Source organism: Sciurus vulgaris (genome assembly GCF_902686455.1).
Source record: "Sciurus vulgaris genome assembly, chromosome: 10".
NCBI lineage: Eukaryota > Metazoa > Chordata > Mammalia > Rodentia > Sciuridae > Sciurus > Sciurus vulgaris.
In genome coordinates, this window is record NC_136470.1 from 123,286,644 (window position 1) to 123,303,224 (window position 16,581).

The 16,581-nt window shown below is 38.6% G+C and overlaps 1 protein-coding gene across 4 annotated transcripts in view; it reads left to right on the plus strand.

The window, feature by feature from the left end:
• The first annotated feature begins 2,012 nt into the window (after positions 1-2,012).
• Positions 2,013-16,581, plus strand: part of PPP2R3A (protein phosphatase 2 regulatory subunit B''alpha) — a 150,090-nt gene continuing 135,521 nt past the window's right edge. For 2 of the 4 annotated variants that reach the window (XM_079155007.1, XM_079155008.1), the window contains exon 1: positions 2,013-2,151. The gene's annotated coding sequence lies outside the window, so the exon portion shown is untranslated. Of the gene's footprint in view, positions 2,152-2,266; positions 2,686-16,581 lie in introns of those variants that run through there. The other 2 variants (XM_079155009.1, XM_079155011.1) reach the window with 1 other exon arrangement.

Sequence of the window (16,581 nt, forward strand, 5' to 3'; positions counted from 1 at the left end):
GATACAGATGGAACAAACTGGCCACGGGATGATACTTGTTGAAGCAGAGTAATAGGTGCATAGTAGTTCATTATAAATTATTATTTTCACTTTTGCATTTGATATTAAGTATTTTTGATGAATATTTGATCTTTATTCCATATTAAATGTTTTTCTTAATTAAAAATATTCAGATGTTCTTTTTGCTGAGAAAACGGACCCTACTATCTCTCTCCCTACCTCAATATAATTAATTGTGCTCAGGATTATTCCTCTACCATCATAATAAATTAAGTATTTTCAATTCTCCCTTACTTTGACATAAGACCCTTGAGAGTGAAGATGTCTCATTTATTTTATATTCTTTGTATTCCTACAACCAACTACAGAGTCTAGGTACTCAATAAATGGTGGTGAGTTGGCAGCCTTCTAGCCCCAAATCACCAAGGCACTCAAGAGAGAGACTGACTCCACTGTACTGAATCAAATTTCCAGGCAGGATTTGTGTCCTTTGTATATTCAAGTTATATTGTGTATAAATGCATGGCAAAGGAGCCAAAGGAGTCCTAATGTAAAAACTCCGGCAATAAAACTGTCAAGATAAACCAAGAATTCAGGTTGGCAGGGTCAGCAGTATTGAAATTGTTTTATGGTTCACAGTGTACTGTGTACTTCCTTTTCTTACCCATATGAACTCAACCTTGACCTTTGCAGGGTTCTTCTGTCTTGCCCTGCCTTTCTCACAAGATTGCTTTCAGTCTCAAGTAAGATATCATAAGCATGTGAAAGGGATTTTAAAATGGAAAAGCAGTTTTTAAAAAGTTGAATATATATATATATATATTTTTTTTTCTTTCCAAGGCATCAGGCATCTTGCAGACAACATCATTTTAACTACTGGGAAAATCGACTGTGGGTGCAATTGTTCAGCAGGTAAAGCCTGCTTTGGGCGATTTTATATACATTCTTCTTTCCTGGCATCATACACATGTGTATGCATACACACACACACACACACACATATGGCACCTAGTGTGTGGCTGGTGCTGTTCTGGGTGCTGGAGACAGAGGGAGGAGAATAGATGGATAACTGAGACCTATCCTCACAGCCCCACCTAATTCTTGGCTACTTTTAAGTCTTTACATACCTCGCAATCCTCCCTAGGATTATCATCATCCTTATCATGCCAATCAGTGTCCTCATTGACCTATTGTTTTTTTGTATACTTATATATTCATTGATTTATCTTTTTAATTAAGAATTTCACAAAGCACACTTGATTGGGGGTTCCTAATTCTGGGGAAATTTCCATTTTACAAATGTATTATGAGAAAGGACACGATTGTGGCTCAGTGGGTTTTCAGTTTTTGAGGCAGTTACTAGGCGGGCAATTTTGCAAAGCCCTCCCAGATTGAATCCCCCCGGTTCTTGATGAGGTTTTATTTTGAGCCAGAGCACTTTACGTGGTGTAAAAATTGGAAAGTGGTTATGTCAGAATAATTCATTCAGTTGTGCATTGGTTTAATATAGCTTTCTGTGTTGGGGTTACATTTAACAATAAGTATTTTTAAATCTCTTTCAAAATTCATATAACTTCTTGGACTGAGCCGAATGTGGCACAGGTGCTGGCCAACGCGAGCACCAGAGACGTCAGGATTGTCTGACCAGTGGCGAGGGCTGCCCTCAAAGGGGTCCAGCGGCCTCTGAGGAGGGCAAAACAACTAATGACGATAACAACAACCATAATAAAAATGACAATGGCAATAGTAGTAGTAACACATTTGAGTAAGAGCCTTGCATCAGTCAAATAATAGTAACACTAAGACTCGCGTCTCCGCCGGGCCGCCATGCAGGGGCGTGCTCCGGCTGCGACAGCGGCGGCCCTCGCGGCCCCCTTCCAGCCCCCACCAGCCTGGAGGGGCGGGGCCTGGAGGGCGAGGCGGGGCCTGGAGGGCGAGGCGGGGCCTGGAGGGCGGGGCGGGGCGCCAACCCACCGCGGAGGGTGGGTCGAGCGGGAGGAGGTGGCGGCGGACGGCTGGGCGGGGCGCACTCGGGCCTCAGCTTCTCACGCGCCGCGTTTGCATCTCCGAGCCCGCGCCGCGGGGTGCCCTGGCGGCGAGTGTCGCCCGCTAGCTGAGGCAGCCGCCGGAGGAGGAGCCGCGGGTTCTGAGGTAGGCGCGGGGACGCCCGCTGTGCGGCCTGCAGCCCTCGGCGCCCCCGGCCGGGGCCAAAGGGTAGCGAAGCCGGGGGGCGGCGCGCGGAGGCCGGAGCGGGCGGGGCCGGGCCTGGGGGCGGGGACCGGCCTGGCCGGAGGGACAGCAGAGCGGACCGGGCTGTGGTTGCGGTGACTCCGGGCAGTGCGGGCACCTCTGCGCACTTGCCGGGGCCCGAGAGTGTGGAAAAAGCCTGGCCCGGGCGCGGGCGGAGGAGGAGGCCGAGAGGCCGGCGCCTCCCACTTTTCGGGGCTCTGGGGCCAGTTCGCCCGCACAGTCCTCGGGAACTTGTTAACAGGAAAGCTTGGCAGAGACGCAAATGCCAACGTTCTGGAAGAACTGAGAGTCACGTCGTTAGGCGCTGAGGCTTTATTTTCCTTCCCCGCCCCCTGCCCAGCCTCGGCCCGACTTGGCCAAAGAAGGATGTGTCACCAGCTCGGAGCCGCGGGCGGGATCCCAGCCCGGCCCGGAGCTGGGGTACCTGAAACAAAGGTAAACGGAGGCCGGGCGGACCTCAGCATTGCTCCGCGGCCGCGCTCGGAGCGCCTCGGTGGGTCTCTGCCGCGGTGGCCGGCAGCCGCCTTGGAGGGGCGTTCTCCTGGGGGACCTCTCGATGGAAACCAGCTGGCCGGGCTTGGAGTTGATGTTGCTGCCGAACTCTCTTGTGCACACATTATTTCCATTCCTCCCACTCTGGTTAAAGCCTAAGGAAATTTTATCCCGCTTAATAGTCGGTAAATGTAGGGGGAGACAAATTGTTGTTTGTAAATTATAAGGTATTTTCTTATTAGGAAGTGGTCTGAAAACAAAATAAATTCTTAACACGTAAGCAGAAAGAGTGATTTGTAGTGCTTTTCAAAATCAGAAAAAGCATTCCTCCTCAAATCTTCATTTATGTACAAAACATCCCCCGCACCTATAGTGCCAGGCATTTTTCTTTGTTCTTCCTTAGTGTCAGGCCTCAGTTTCTTGTAAACAGAGAGAGCACTCAGCACCGAGACCCTAAGAATTGCCATACTAGGTCAGAGCATGGGCGTCCAGCTTAGCTCAGCTCAGCAGGCAGCAGGCTGAGTTGTAGTAAGACACAGGTTTTTTTTTTTTCCTTCTTGATATCATTAAACATCTAGATTTCTTTCAGTAGTCTCCATGACTTTTACTGAAAGCTTTTTTTAAAAATCTACAGATTTCTAATTTACACCCACAATTTAATCAGTTTTTGTATCCAGATGGCTTTCTCATCCTTTCTGGCAGAACTTATACCGTGATATACTTGTGGGGGGAAAAAAGTTGGCTATTTCATACAACTTTTATATTGTAAAAGTATAAGCTTATAAATCCAGTACAGAAAAAAAAAGTTTTGTTTTTTTTAAACAAAGCTTTAGGGAAGTCTTTACCAGGGTCAACCTTTGCTCTTGAGCTCAAAATTAACTTTACTAACAGCCTGAACATTAAGCAGTTAATGATTTATTTATACTCGTTAGTATTTGCATACTTTAAAACTCAGCTTAGCATTCTGGAGAGTGAAAGGACTGTTTGACTTTATCTTGGTCTGAACTTTATTTGGCTGAAACCAACTGAGAGAATGGAAGTTTGATTAAGCAAGGAGGGAATAAGGAAGATGGGTAATTTTGGAGTACATGGTACTAGGTGGGGGTACCTGTTTGAACCCTAACTTTTCTTTTAAACTCTTCAGATATTCCTTGTTACTTCTGACATTCCCCAGTGATCTATCTGGCCCCTGCCACCTTTCAACACTGAAGCTTTTCTGGACATACCCTCAGGACCCCCAAACAAAAACACACCCACAAATTCTGGGAGAATTAACCACCCTCTTGAATATTACTATCCTATAAATCAGGATTCTCATCTATGGTACAATTGACATTTTAGACCATATAACTCTGTTGTGGAGGGCTGTCCTGTAAAGTATAGGATGCTTAGCAGCATTCCTGATCTTTACTTAACTAGATATCAGTAGTACTCCATACACTGTTGTGATAATCTAAAATACCTCCAGATATTGCTAAACGTCCCCTGGGAAGGGGACAAATTCACTCCCAGTTGAGAACTACTGTTCTAAACCAACGGAATGCTAAGTTAGGTCTGGGAATATGGTGGTAAAAGCAACAATGTGGTCTCAGCATTTCTAGACCTTATAGTCTAAAGAAGGTGACAGATGTATATATGAGTAATTGAAGTTGCCTCATTACAAGTATGTTAAATTCTGGGAGGAGAAGCACAGGTTACTTTAAATACTTAAAACAGAGACTTAGTTCAGAAACTAGGGAAAGTTTCCTTGGAAAAGTAACCTTTGAGGTGGACTCTGAAGGATATATAGGAGTTACTAGGTAAAGCTTAGAAGGACAGTGTCGGAGACAGAAGGAATGTGCATGAAGGTCCTGTGGCAGAAACAGCCTTTTCTGGGAATCCAGAACCCAATGTGACTGGAGCATGGAAAATGGTGGGGCAGGAAGATACAAAATGAAGCTGGGAAAGTAGATGGAGGCTACTTGTCAGTGAGTCTCAGCCAGCCTGCTCATCAGAATCACTAGAGGTACTTAAACAGTACAGGTGCCAGGGCCTCCTCCAGTCCCATTAAACAAGAATGTCTTCTTTGAGTCCTGCTAACCCCCACCAGCCAGCATTTCCCCCCATGCCTTCCAAAGTATAACCACTGATGCTAGTTTTATAGTCATAGACACTTTTAAATGGGCATTCAAGCTCATGCTATTCTGTTGTTCACACAAATTGTAGCATGCTGTGTATTCTTTTTTTAATGATGTCTTGAGAATCTTTACATTTTGATGTATTATTTCCTTATTTTGTTGAAGAACTGTATAATTCACTGTATGATTATACTACAGATTATTTAACCACCACCCTGACATTCAAGTGATTTTTCAATTTATTACAAACAGTACTGTGAATATGCCAATTCATATGTTATGAATATATTTGTGGGATAAATTGCTAGAAGTGGAATTGTTGGGTCAAATAAGTGTGTGTGTGTGTGTGTGTGTATGTATTTGCAAATACTTGTATTCCTAAATATTCATTCTGGTCATAGGGGAGAGAAAGGTTTGGAAGGAAACAAAAGTGAATGTGAGTAACAACTGACCCTAATTTAGATTACTGGGGATAACTTGGAGAGAAAAGCTGGTAGCTGGGACTAAGGTGATATAGCAGTGAAGTTGGAGAAAAATATAGGTATACAGGAGATATATTTAGTAGGCATAATTGATAGGATTTGTTGGTTGATATGGTTCAAGAATTGAGGGAGAGAAATAAGTTCCTAGGCTAGATCTCTCAGAGTTCTGGCTTGTCCAACCAGGTGAATGGTGAAATTGTTCCCTGAGGTAGAGAACATTTTAGGGATACTTTTGGGTTTACGTAACACTTCATTCACATTGGGACGCTGAGACTTTTAAGAATAGGTGTTACAGGCATTGGAAAGGGCTAAATTAGAGGCACAAGTTTGTAGGTGTAAATTGAAGGATGTGGGTGAAATTACCCAGGGCAGAGGTTGCAATCAGAAGCCCACCACGCTATCTGGCTAACAGATGTGTTTTGTTTTGCTCATTCAGTGGTTTTGTTGTTTCATTCTGCATTAGTTGCCAATACTTTAAAATTTGAAAATTTCCCATGAAAATCAAGATTTGAAGCTTCTTTTTAAAAGTGAGAAGATAAATGACACTCTTAAGCTAGCTTTCCCACATGATTGGAGCTAAGTCACAACTAATCCCAGCTGCTTTCTAGGTCAGTACAAAGCCCACAATTCCCTAAAACTTAAGCCTCACCTGTTTTGCTGATGTACTTCTCTGATTCTATATGCTTTTGAGTGTGAGATTCTTGGTCAAGGGAGAGTATAGAATAGTGATTTTCATCTTGGTTGCACATTAGGATCACTGAGTGATTAAAAATCACTAATGTAGGGGTCCACCTAGCAAGTTTCTCTTTCTGTCTACTTGGTCTGAATTACAGCCTTGGATTTTTAAATGTTCCTCAGATGATTTCACTGAGCCACCATGAAAGTTGAGAACCTCTGACAGATTAGTAAGAGAAGAGGGCTCAGGCCTAGTTTGGTAGAAAAGAATAATCCAGGGACAGATTATGTGGTCCAAGAGGTAGAATGGGATGGCACCTTGCTTGAAGTTTAGGTATGTGAACTTAGCTGAATACACTCCATTGTATTTTTAATTTGATGAGAAAGAACCAAGTTTGATTTGCATACATATAGGTATGCTATACTTAATGGGCCACTTAAAAGACTTTCTGGAGTAATTTAAACTATTCTTGATTTTTCCCTAAGATACTTAAGAAACTAATTCTAGTTGAAGGTAGGTTCTAAAAGGCAAAGGAAGAGAGTATTTCACACGAGTCCTCAAGCAAAGATGTAGACTGAAAATCTGTTGACTTTAGCAGGATCTTTGACTTCAGTAAGAACTGTTCTCAATTAGAAGAGGCAGAAACCAGATCAAGGTGAATAGGAAATAAGAACTGGGAATAATGAATATTTGAAAAATCGTTTCTCTTTTAAAATTTTATTATTATTTTATGTGCTGGGGATTGAACCCAGGGTCTTGCGCATTCTAAGCAAGTGCTCTACCACCTTAGCTCAGTTCAAAAACCTAGGTTTGCCCAAAAAGGTGGAGTACTGCAGAGGGATTGATGTCCTGCATGTTTATATGGCAGATGCTCAATCTGTTGTTTACCCACACCCTACTTCAAATTTTTCAAGGAGGTAGCTCAATGGTGCCTCTGTCCCATCTTAGAGGGGTCTCTTGCTTGTGTTTGTTTTGGAGACTTTGTGTTTTTCACTGAGAAGATATTTTGTCAGGACCCTTGAAACTCCTGAAGGGGCTGATTAGAACCTAAATCTCTTGTTTATATGGAAAGCCATAGAGTGCCTAAAGGCTAGCAGTGATCTGGGCTCCAGTGACCTGACATCATCCTCTATTGAACTGATGAACAAAGACCAGATTGTTGGCTTGTTGAAAATGGAGGACTTGGCTATATTAGGGAATGTGTATCTAACTGTCAGATTTCCAGCTGTATTTTTTTCCAGTTAACTTGATATTGTAGCTTGATTTTTCCAATTGCATGCATATAAAATTTCTTATACTTTGAAATCTTTATCACTGTCTGTGACTGAAGGGTATAAACTGGAGGTATAGGCTTTTAATTGAGCTTGAAGAGAAGAGCATTGAACAAACTGGTTTCCAAAAGGTTGTATGAATGTTGTTATCTTGAAGACTCAGAGTGACTATCTTGGAAGGATTATTATGCATATTGCCATAACCATTCTGTCTCTTATCACTTTTTGCCTCATCAGCTGCATTAACCTGCAGGAGGTTCATGTGTGAGACAATGCAAGAAAGTTCAGGGGTGAAATGAGTGGGTTATGACAGCCTTAACCTAGTCTGTGCATTAATCCACTTGAATAGATTAACTGGGTGATAACTGTAGGCAGGTAGAATGTGGCTGGAGGAGGTAAGTCATTGGAGGCATACCTCTGGGATTTACATTTTGTATATGATGAGGGGGTTCTTTCCCTATATGCTTCCTGATGTGATGTCCTGAGCTGCTTTCCTCTGCCACACTCTTCTACCGTGATGTTCTGCCTCACCTCAAGTCCAGAGCAATGGAATTGGCCATCTGTTGACTGATAACTCTGAAACTTGAGCCCCAAATAAACTTTTCCTCTTCTAATTTTTCTTATTAGTTAAAAACATAAACCTGACTACTATACTATACTATTGCAAAGAGGAGATCATCTTAAAGGTTAATCATAACCACTGTTGATTTGTCAATTAGGTAGATGATAGTTAACTTCTGTATAAAGGATGACTTAATAACATGAATAGCAGCCTTAGCTCCAAGGTGATTTGTATTGGGAGCCCATTATAAGAAAATAATTTGTTTGGAAACTTGTATGTGCTTGGGCAGCAGTGGGAAATCTACTTCAAGTACAGTTTGGTTCTGAATGTGATCGATGGAAGGAAAAGTCCATTGCCCTTGTGGTTTAGAGCTCCTTTAGTTTGTGGAGGATGCAGAATGACTGAGTGGGCAGAAGACATAGAGTAAGTTCTTGGATACAAAGCCTAGGTTTGTCAGATATGAGCTGTGTGATTAAATTGGGGGGGTGGGGTTGGAATGTAATTAACCATTTTATCAGTGATTTTTCAGTACGTTCACATTATTGGGCAACCATCACTACTGCCTAATCCTAAGACATTTTTATCACCCCAAAAGGAAACCCTGAACCCATTAAGCAGTAAGTTCCCGTTTCTTTCTCCCCCTAACAACCACCAGTTTGCTTTTTAGTTCTATGAATTTATTCTAAATATTTTATAGAAACAGAATCATATAACATGTGACTTTTTTCTGGTTTCTTTCATTCAGTGTAATATTTACAAGTTTCATTTTTGTCTTAGCATGTAACAGTACTACATTTCTGGATGTACCACATTTTGTTTATTCATCAATTGAAGGGCATTTGGGGTGTTTATACCTTTTGGCTCTTCCAAATAGTGCCACTAAGAGCATTTGTTTACAGGTTTGATTCAATTTTTTTGTGTATGAATCTAGGATTAGAGTTTTGGGGTCATAAGGTAAAAAGTTTTTGAGGAACCACCAAACTTTACAGCAGTTGCATCATTTTATATTTCTAACATCAGTATTTAGGAATTCTAGTTTCTTTACATTCTTGAAATAGTTGTTATTTTCTGTTTGAGAGTGTTTTACTTTGTCTTATTTTGTTTTGTTCTTTTGGTTGTAGTCATCTATCCTAGTGGGTATGAAGTGGTATCTTACTGTGGTTTTCATTTGCGTTTCCCTAGTGACTTAATGGTATTGCACACCTTTTCATACATTTATCAGCCATTTGGATATGTTCTTTGGAGAAATACCTATTGAAGTCTTTTGTCTGTTTTTAAATTGAGTTGTTTTTGTTGCTGAGTTGTAAAAGTTGATTATGTATTCTGGACGTTAGACCTTTATCACATATATGATTTGCACATACTTTCTCACACATTGTGAGCTGTATTTTCACTTTCTTGATAGTGTCCTTTGCATGAAACTTTTTGTTTTTCCTTGTGTTGCTTATGCTTTTAGCATCATGTATAAGAATTCATCACCAAATCCAAGGTCATGTCAGTTGACCCCTTTTGTTTTCTTCGAGTGTATAGTTTCAGTTCTTACAATTAGGTCTTTGACCCTTTTGAGTTCGTTTTTGTAGGTCAGAGTACACCACTCTTTGCTTTGTCTCTGACAGTCTCTCCCACCACTCTTTCCTGTTCTTGCCTTGTCCCAGTCCTAAACACTACCTTTTTCTTCTTCTAACAAGCAGGTGTGCTCCTGACACAGGATCTTTGCATTCTCCCTCATAAAACTTCCTCCTTCATTTCTCTCAGGTCTTTGCTTAAGTTCATTCTCCCCTTCAAACTCTGCTTTGGGTCACTCTGTGGAGTCTAAGTATTCTTCCTACCCCACCCCTCAAGACAGAACACTTGAGGCTATCCCTCTTCCCTTAGACTATTCCACTTCCTTTTATTTGATTATTCATCTTTACACTTTCCTTTGAGTAGGGTCCCTCCAGTTAAAAAAGTTTTAAACTTCTTGTCCATGAGATCAGAAATTAAAAGCTAAGGATTAGTGGCTATGAATGGAAATGTCATTAAGGCCTTCAAAACCATACCAAGGGACATTTATTCTTTCCATCTGGTAGATCACAGGCATAGTCCCTATTTTACAATCCTGGGGGTCAGCCCCAGTATACTGCTGTTATCAGTGCTGATGAACAGGATGCTTCTACTATGACATATCCTCTCGAAACCCCTGTGGCACACATGTTAGCATTTTGTCTTCTCTTAATTTAGTTCTATTAGCAGTCTTGGTATTCTGCAGATCTGGTTAGAACTTCTTTCCTATGGTGAGCCCTCCTCAGTGAGTGGAGGCCCATCTGGTACTGGCAGTATTGGAATCCAAGCATTGAAGACAGTTGAGGTCACTTGTAATACAGAGAGTATGTTGATTCTACTGTGGAATGCCCTAGACCCTAAAGAAAAGAGTGGACCACATCCAGTGATATTGTCTACAAATAGTAAGTTCAGAGGCTTTATCTGGTTTGGCATTTATTTCTCAATCTGTCTGCAAATCTCCTGGCCTTCATGCAGGCTTTCTGGTAGGTTCATGTTGTTACAGACTGGAATGGTGGTTGTTTTGATTTGTTATCTTAAAAGACAATGCATTATTTCTATTGAATTTTTAACCAGACAGCTATTATATAAATATACTCTCTTTACCTCTTCTCTTTTCCTAGATGAGCTAATTTCCTAAATGACAAGTAGATAAATTAATGTAACTTCAGGCAGTGGTAGTAGTACTGTTAAAAACATAAAGTGGAGCTGTTCCCTAATGATGAACACTTGTGTTGTCTATATTTTCCCTACATTAAACATTACAGCAATGAACATCTTTGTTCTCTCGTGCAAATGTATGTTCTCTCGTGAATGTTTACATTGCAGAGTCTGAAAGAGAATTTCTGAATTATGTAATCTTATAATCACAATTTTAATAGATATTGTCAAATTGGTTCCCAGGGTATCTATACTAATATAAAATATATAATATGTAATATAACTAACAATATGTTTCTGGTTTTTCGATAAAATATTTGTATTTTTAATTATACTAGTAAGTCAATATATTCTCTTTATTAAAAAAAAATTAACGTTAAGTCCTCATACCCTCGCCAGTTTGCAAACTTTGTCTCTTAAATAAAAATTTTACAAAATGGTACAGTATCTCCTTGTTTTAATTTTTATTTCCCTTTTTATATTTTTTATTTACACATAATAATTTTATATGTTTATGGGATACTAGTTCTGACATGTGTTTTCAATGTGTTATGACCAAAGTTGAGCAATTGACATGCCCATTACTTCAAACATTTATCATTTCTTTGTGGTTGAGAACATTTGAAATTTTCTCTTAGCTATTTTGAAATGTACAGTATATCATTAACTATGGTTACCCTGCTGTATAATAGAATACTGTGGTTGATATGTTTTCTAAAGTTTTTGATCATTTGTTGTGTCTTTTTCTATCCTGTGAGTTACATAGCAGAAACTGCTAGTTACCTCCTGTTTTCCTCTTTTCCTTCATTTTTAGTAATAGGAACCCCAGCTTTTAGCCAGGCCCCTTGCTGCCTATCCAGAAAACTTGGCCTCCATTAGATTTAAGTATACATTTGAGTAAGTTTTAGCTAGTGGTTTAGCAGAAATGTTAGATGTGACTCTGAAGAATTTTAATGGAGGAAAAGCACCCCTTCTTCATTCCTTCACCTCTTCTGTATATTAGAACACACTTACAATAATCGGAGCACTAGCAGCCATCCTAGACCATCAGGATCATCAGGTAGGTGAGCCAGAAAGCCTGGTCTCCACACATTTGGTGGAGCCACACTAACCCTCACCTTCTTTTGCATGAGAGAGAAATTTAACTTTCACCTTGTTTAATTACTGTTATGTTTGTTTTTTATTATTTGTAGAATAACACATACTTGTCTTTTTCTTATTTGTTTATATTCTAGGTACTCACTTTTTATTGTGGAAGTATCATATTTTCCTCCAGTCAGTTCTCTCCTTTTGTTGTCGTTTTTGTTAAATCATTTTTAATTTTGATATCAAGTTTGGCCTTATTGGCTTTTAATTTTGTGAACTTTTTTAAACTTTTTTTTTTTTTACAGTCTGCATTTTGATTCATTGTACACAAATGGGGCACATCATTTTGTTTCTGTAGTTGTGCATGATGTAGATTCATACCATTCATGTACATAAGGGGAATGATGTCTGTCTCATTGCATCATTTTTCATACCTGCCCTCACTCTGATTTCCCTGTACATAAAGTTCCTCCATTATTCTCTCATCCCCTAACCCCATTATATATCATCATTCACTTATCAGGGAAAACATTAAACTGACATTTTTAATGAATGTGTTTTCCGCCCAAAATACATAAACATGAAATCTTACTTTTTTATTACTTTTGTATATTTTTAAATTTAGGTCTTAATTCCCAAATTTATTTCTGTGAATAGTGTCAGGGGGGAGTGTTCAAATGACTGTCCATTTGGAATAATTTTTTGTAATAGCTAGCATGTCAATTATCAGTTCACAAATTTCTCACATACATATAAGTTGGTTTTAGAACTCTAGTCCCATTAATCATTGTTTCTGTGCCATTATACATTTTTAATTACCTTGCTTGATCTGTTCCATCAGATGACTCTTGTTTATTTTTAGCCCTCCTACTCTCAAATTCTTTACTCTCTGTTCAGTCTCTATACCATTCCTGACCTTTTGGTTTGGAATCCCTTTATGCCTTCCCTTTAACTTCCCGAAGTTGGATTTTGCCCTCAACTCTGCTTTCCCAACTGATTTCAGTATTATCTTCCCCATCTCCCCCAAACCCTACCACTCACACACATATTTACATCTCTAATATGATAGTGAATAAAAATTTTACTGCTGAAATTGTGGTAACAGAGCCCCACTAGAGGTGGTAATTCAGACTTTTTTTTTGATTGGTTTTGTTTAGTTCGGTACTATTCTTGAGCCCCACAAGACCATTTATTTTACCTGAAATCATCTGTCTTAGAGACAGATAAATACTTCATGCATTCTTCCAGTGGGCAAGATCAGTGCAAAAATGGTCTAATAATCTTAGCTGTGATAAGACCTCACCAAAGATACAGTCAAGATTGGTTAAATAGGGATGGGGTTGTAGCTTAGTGGTAGAGCGCTTGCCTAGCATGTGTGAGGCACTGGGTTCGATCCTCAGCACCACATAAAAATAAATAAATTACTAAATACGTAAAATAAGTAAATAAATAAAGGTCCATTGTCAATAAAAAATGTTAAAAAAAAGAAGATTGCTTAAATAGAGGGTATCAGTGGAACCTGAAATAGGATACGAAGGAGCTAAACCATGGTTTATGTCGAAGGTCACAACTAAGAACTATGAAGGGCAGTTTAAAGAAATCTACATTGTCTTATGTGAAAATATTTTCATTGGACTTTTGCCCTCTCGCTCTACCCCAGTTGAGGGTCTGACAATTCATATGTTAAGAAGATATCATTGAATTTCCATTTTTTGCTGTGCACTGGCCACACATTGGGATATGAGAATGAATAAATTGTAGTGACTTTCTGACTCATCTGCTTCTGCTTTTCTGACCCATCACACTGCCATCTGAATCCCATCACCCCCTTCCCAAGAAACTGTAGCAGCATTATAAATGCTTAATATTCAATGAATAAATAGAAATTATTTCTAAGTTTTCTATTCAAAGACTCTTTCCATTGAATCTTTGTTTTGTATTTAGGTTTTCTCCTAATTGAATTTAATGTTTTACTTTTTCGTTAAGTTTCTTTAAACTGTTTTTTCTTGCACTGACATTTGTATTCTTTCACATTTAGAACCTACTGCATTTTCCATTTCCCTCCTGTTGATTTAATCTCACAGGTCACTTGTTTTTTGTTTTTAATTGAACTTCATGCTTGAATTTATGGCATGTTTTATAAATAATTCTATTTCTGGATATGATGCTATTTGTGAATATGCTTTTAATTATGTCTGTTTGTTTTATTAAGAACAAACTCATTGTCTTAATTATACTTAAGAAATTCAATAATATCTGAAATTCAGATAGGTAACATTTAGCTTATTCATTGATTTTTAAGTCTAATTCTGACTTTTAACTCCATTAACTTTATCTGTTATGATTTCATTTTATGTGTCACAGTTTCATCATTCTCTAATATGTTTATTGGTTTTCAGGCTTTCCAAAACACAAAATTGGGATTTTTAAAAACCTTTTTCTTTTATGTAGATTACTATAACAAATTCAGTGTTTCAATAGGCTTTCACTCCTTCCCTTGCTCCCTTCCTTTCTTCATTCCTCCTACTAAGATTTTTGAGGCAATTCCTGTTTTAGAAGTTGAGAAACTTGGCATTATGAGAGGGACTCAGGTACTGAGTCCTAGCTCCTTTAGCTTTCATATAGACTTGGCATAGGATAAAAGAATGGTTGATGTTAGAGAAACCTGAACACAGATCACAGTTCTTAAAATTTCTGCATTACACAAACAAGTTTTTAAACTTCTCTCAGCCTCAGTCTCCTCATCTGTGAAATGGAAATAGCACTTAGGTTCAGTGTTGGCATAAGAATTTAATTAGATCATACATTTAGATGCTCAGCACAGCCAGATATGGGGTCACATGCTTGTAATTCCAGCTTCTCAGGATACTGAGGCAAGAGGACACAAGTTCAAGACCAGCCTCAGCAACTTAGTGAGACCCTGTCTCAAAATAAAAAACAAAATTTTTAAAGGACCAGGATGTAGCTCAGTGGTAAAGCACTCCTGGGTTCAGTCCCCAGTGCCACCAGAAAAAAAAAAATGCTCAGCATACCCCTCATTTACATAAATACAGTCATGTATCACATAATGATGTTTCGGTTAACAATGGATTGCATATACAGTGGTGATCCTAATAAGATTATAATGGATAATATTCCATTCACAGTTTCTTTATCCAGTCATCAGCTGAAGGGCATCTAGGTTGGTTTCACAATCTAGCTATTGTGAATTGAGCTGCTATAAACATTGATGTGGCTGCGTCACTGTAGTATGCTGATTTTAAGTCCTTTGGGTATAAACCGAGGAGTGGGATAACTGGGTCAAAAGGTGGTTCCACTCCAAGTTTTCTGAGGAGTCTTCACACTGCTTTCCAGAATGACTGCACCATTTTGCAACTCTACCAGCAATGTATGAGTGTGCCTTTTTCCCCACATCCACGCCAACATCTATTATTGTTTGTGTTCTTGACAATAGCCAGTGAGAAAAGAATGGAGGAACTTTAGATTACGTAGAGGGAAATGAGGGGGGGTATGAAAAATTGTGGAAGAGACAGACATCATTATCCTATGTACTCATATGATTATACAAATGATATGAATCTACATTGTGCACAACCGTAGAAATGAAAAGATGTACCCCATTTGTGTACAATGAATCAAAATGTAGTCTGTAAAAATAAAAAAATAATTTAAAAAAAGAATGAATGAGTAAGCAATGTATTTCTTCTAAGGACAAAAAGGAAATACATTATTCTCACTTGTTGGTATTGAACATGAAAGTCTTCAAGACAATATTCCTCAATAAGAACCTGGACTGTTTTGCTCATGGATATGTGATGATCTTTTCATTGTTTTATGATATTTATGTATCAAAATTTACTTACTACAAAAAGAGCTGTTACATTTACATTCCTATTAAAATTTCTAATAGTTGTTTTTTTAAAAAAAAGATTATAAGGAGTAAAAAAATTCCTATTATTTACTGTGTACATAGCTGAAAAAGAGACAAGAGAAAAAGGAAACTTCAGGAGAAGAAAAAGTACTCCCAAGAAAATTCACAGTGAATAGTTTAGCAGAAACTTTTACAGATCTCAACATGCTCCTTAAAAAGTTTAAAAACATATTCCCCAATACCAGAAGGTTTTTATTAATAGAGCGGGATGTTCAGAGTGCATTATCTGCTTGTAAGCAAATCTCTGATGGAAAAAAGAAACAAATCAAGCAAACCACATGGATATGCTTCTGATAAGAGTGACACCTCCTCAAGAAGAGCCTCAGACGGATCCTTCAGGAGAGGTCCCAGAAGAAGTCAGAGTTATCAGAGGAGAAGACAGCTTCGTGCATGTTACTGTCCCTGAAGACTTTCCAGTGGGATAAGATATGGAGGTGGAAGACAATGATACTGATGATTCTAACTTTGTATAGGCCTTGGCTCATGTACATGTTTGTGTTTTTACTTTTAACAACAAAAAAAAAAGTTTATAAAAAATTTAAATAGAAAGCTTATAGAATAAGGATATAAAGAAAAATAATTTTGTACTGTACAATGTTTCATAAAGTATCACTATAAAACAGCCATAAAGTTAAAGAGGTTTTAAAGAAAAAAGTTTTAGTAAGCTGTTTAATTTATTATTGAAGAATTCTTAATAAGAAATTTAAAGGGAAAAAATAACAGAATGAATCAAACAACATTACCCTATGTAAATTTATGATTACACAAATGGTACACCTTTACTCCATGTACAGAGAAACAACATGTATCCCATTTGTTTACAATAAAAAAAAAAAAAAAGAAAAGCAGGAGGTGGTGAAAAATGATAAAAAAAAGAAATTTAGTATATCTAAATATAAAGTTTAAATTTTACAGTATGTAATGTCCTAGGTCTTCACATTCAGTGACCACTCACTAACTCATCAGAGCAACTTTTAGTTCTGCAAACTCCATTCATGATAAGTGCCCTATACA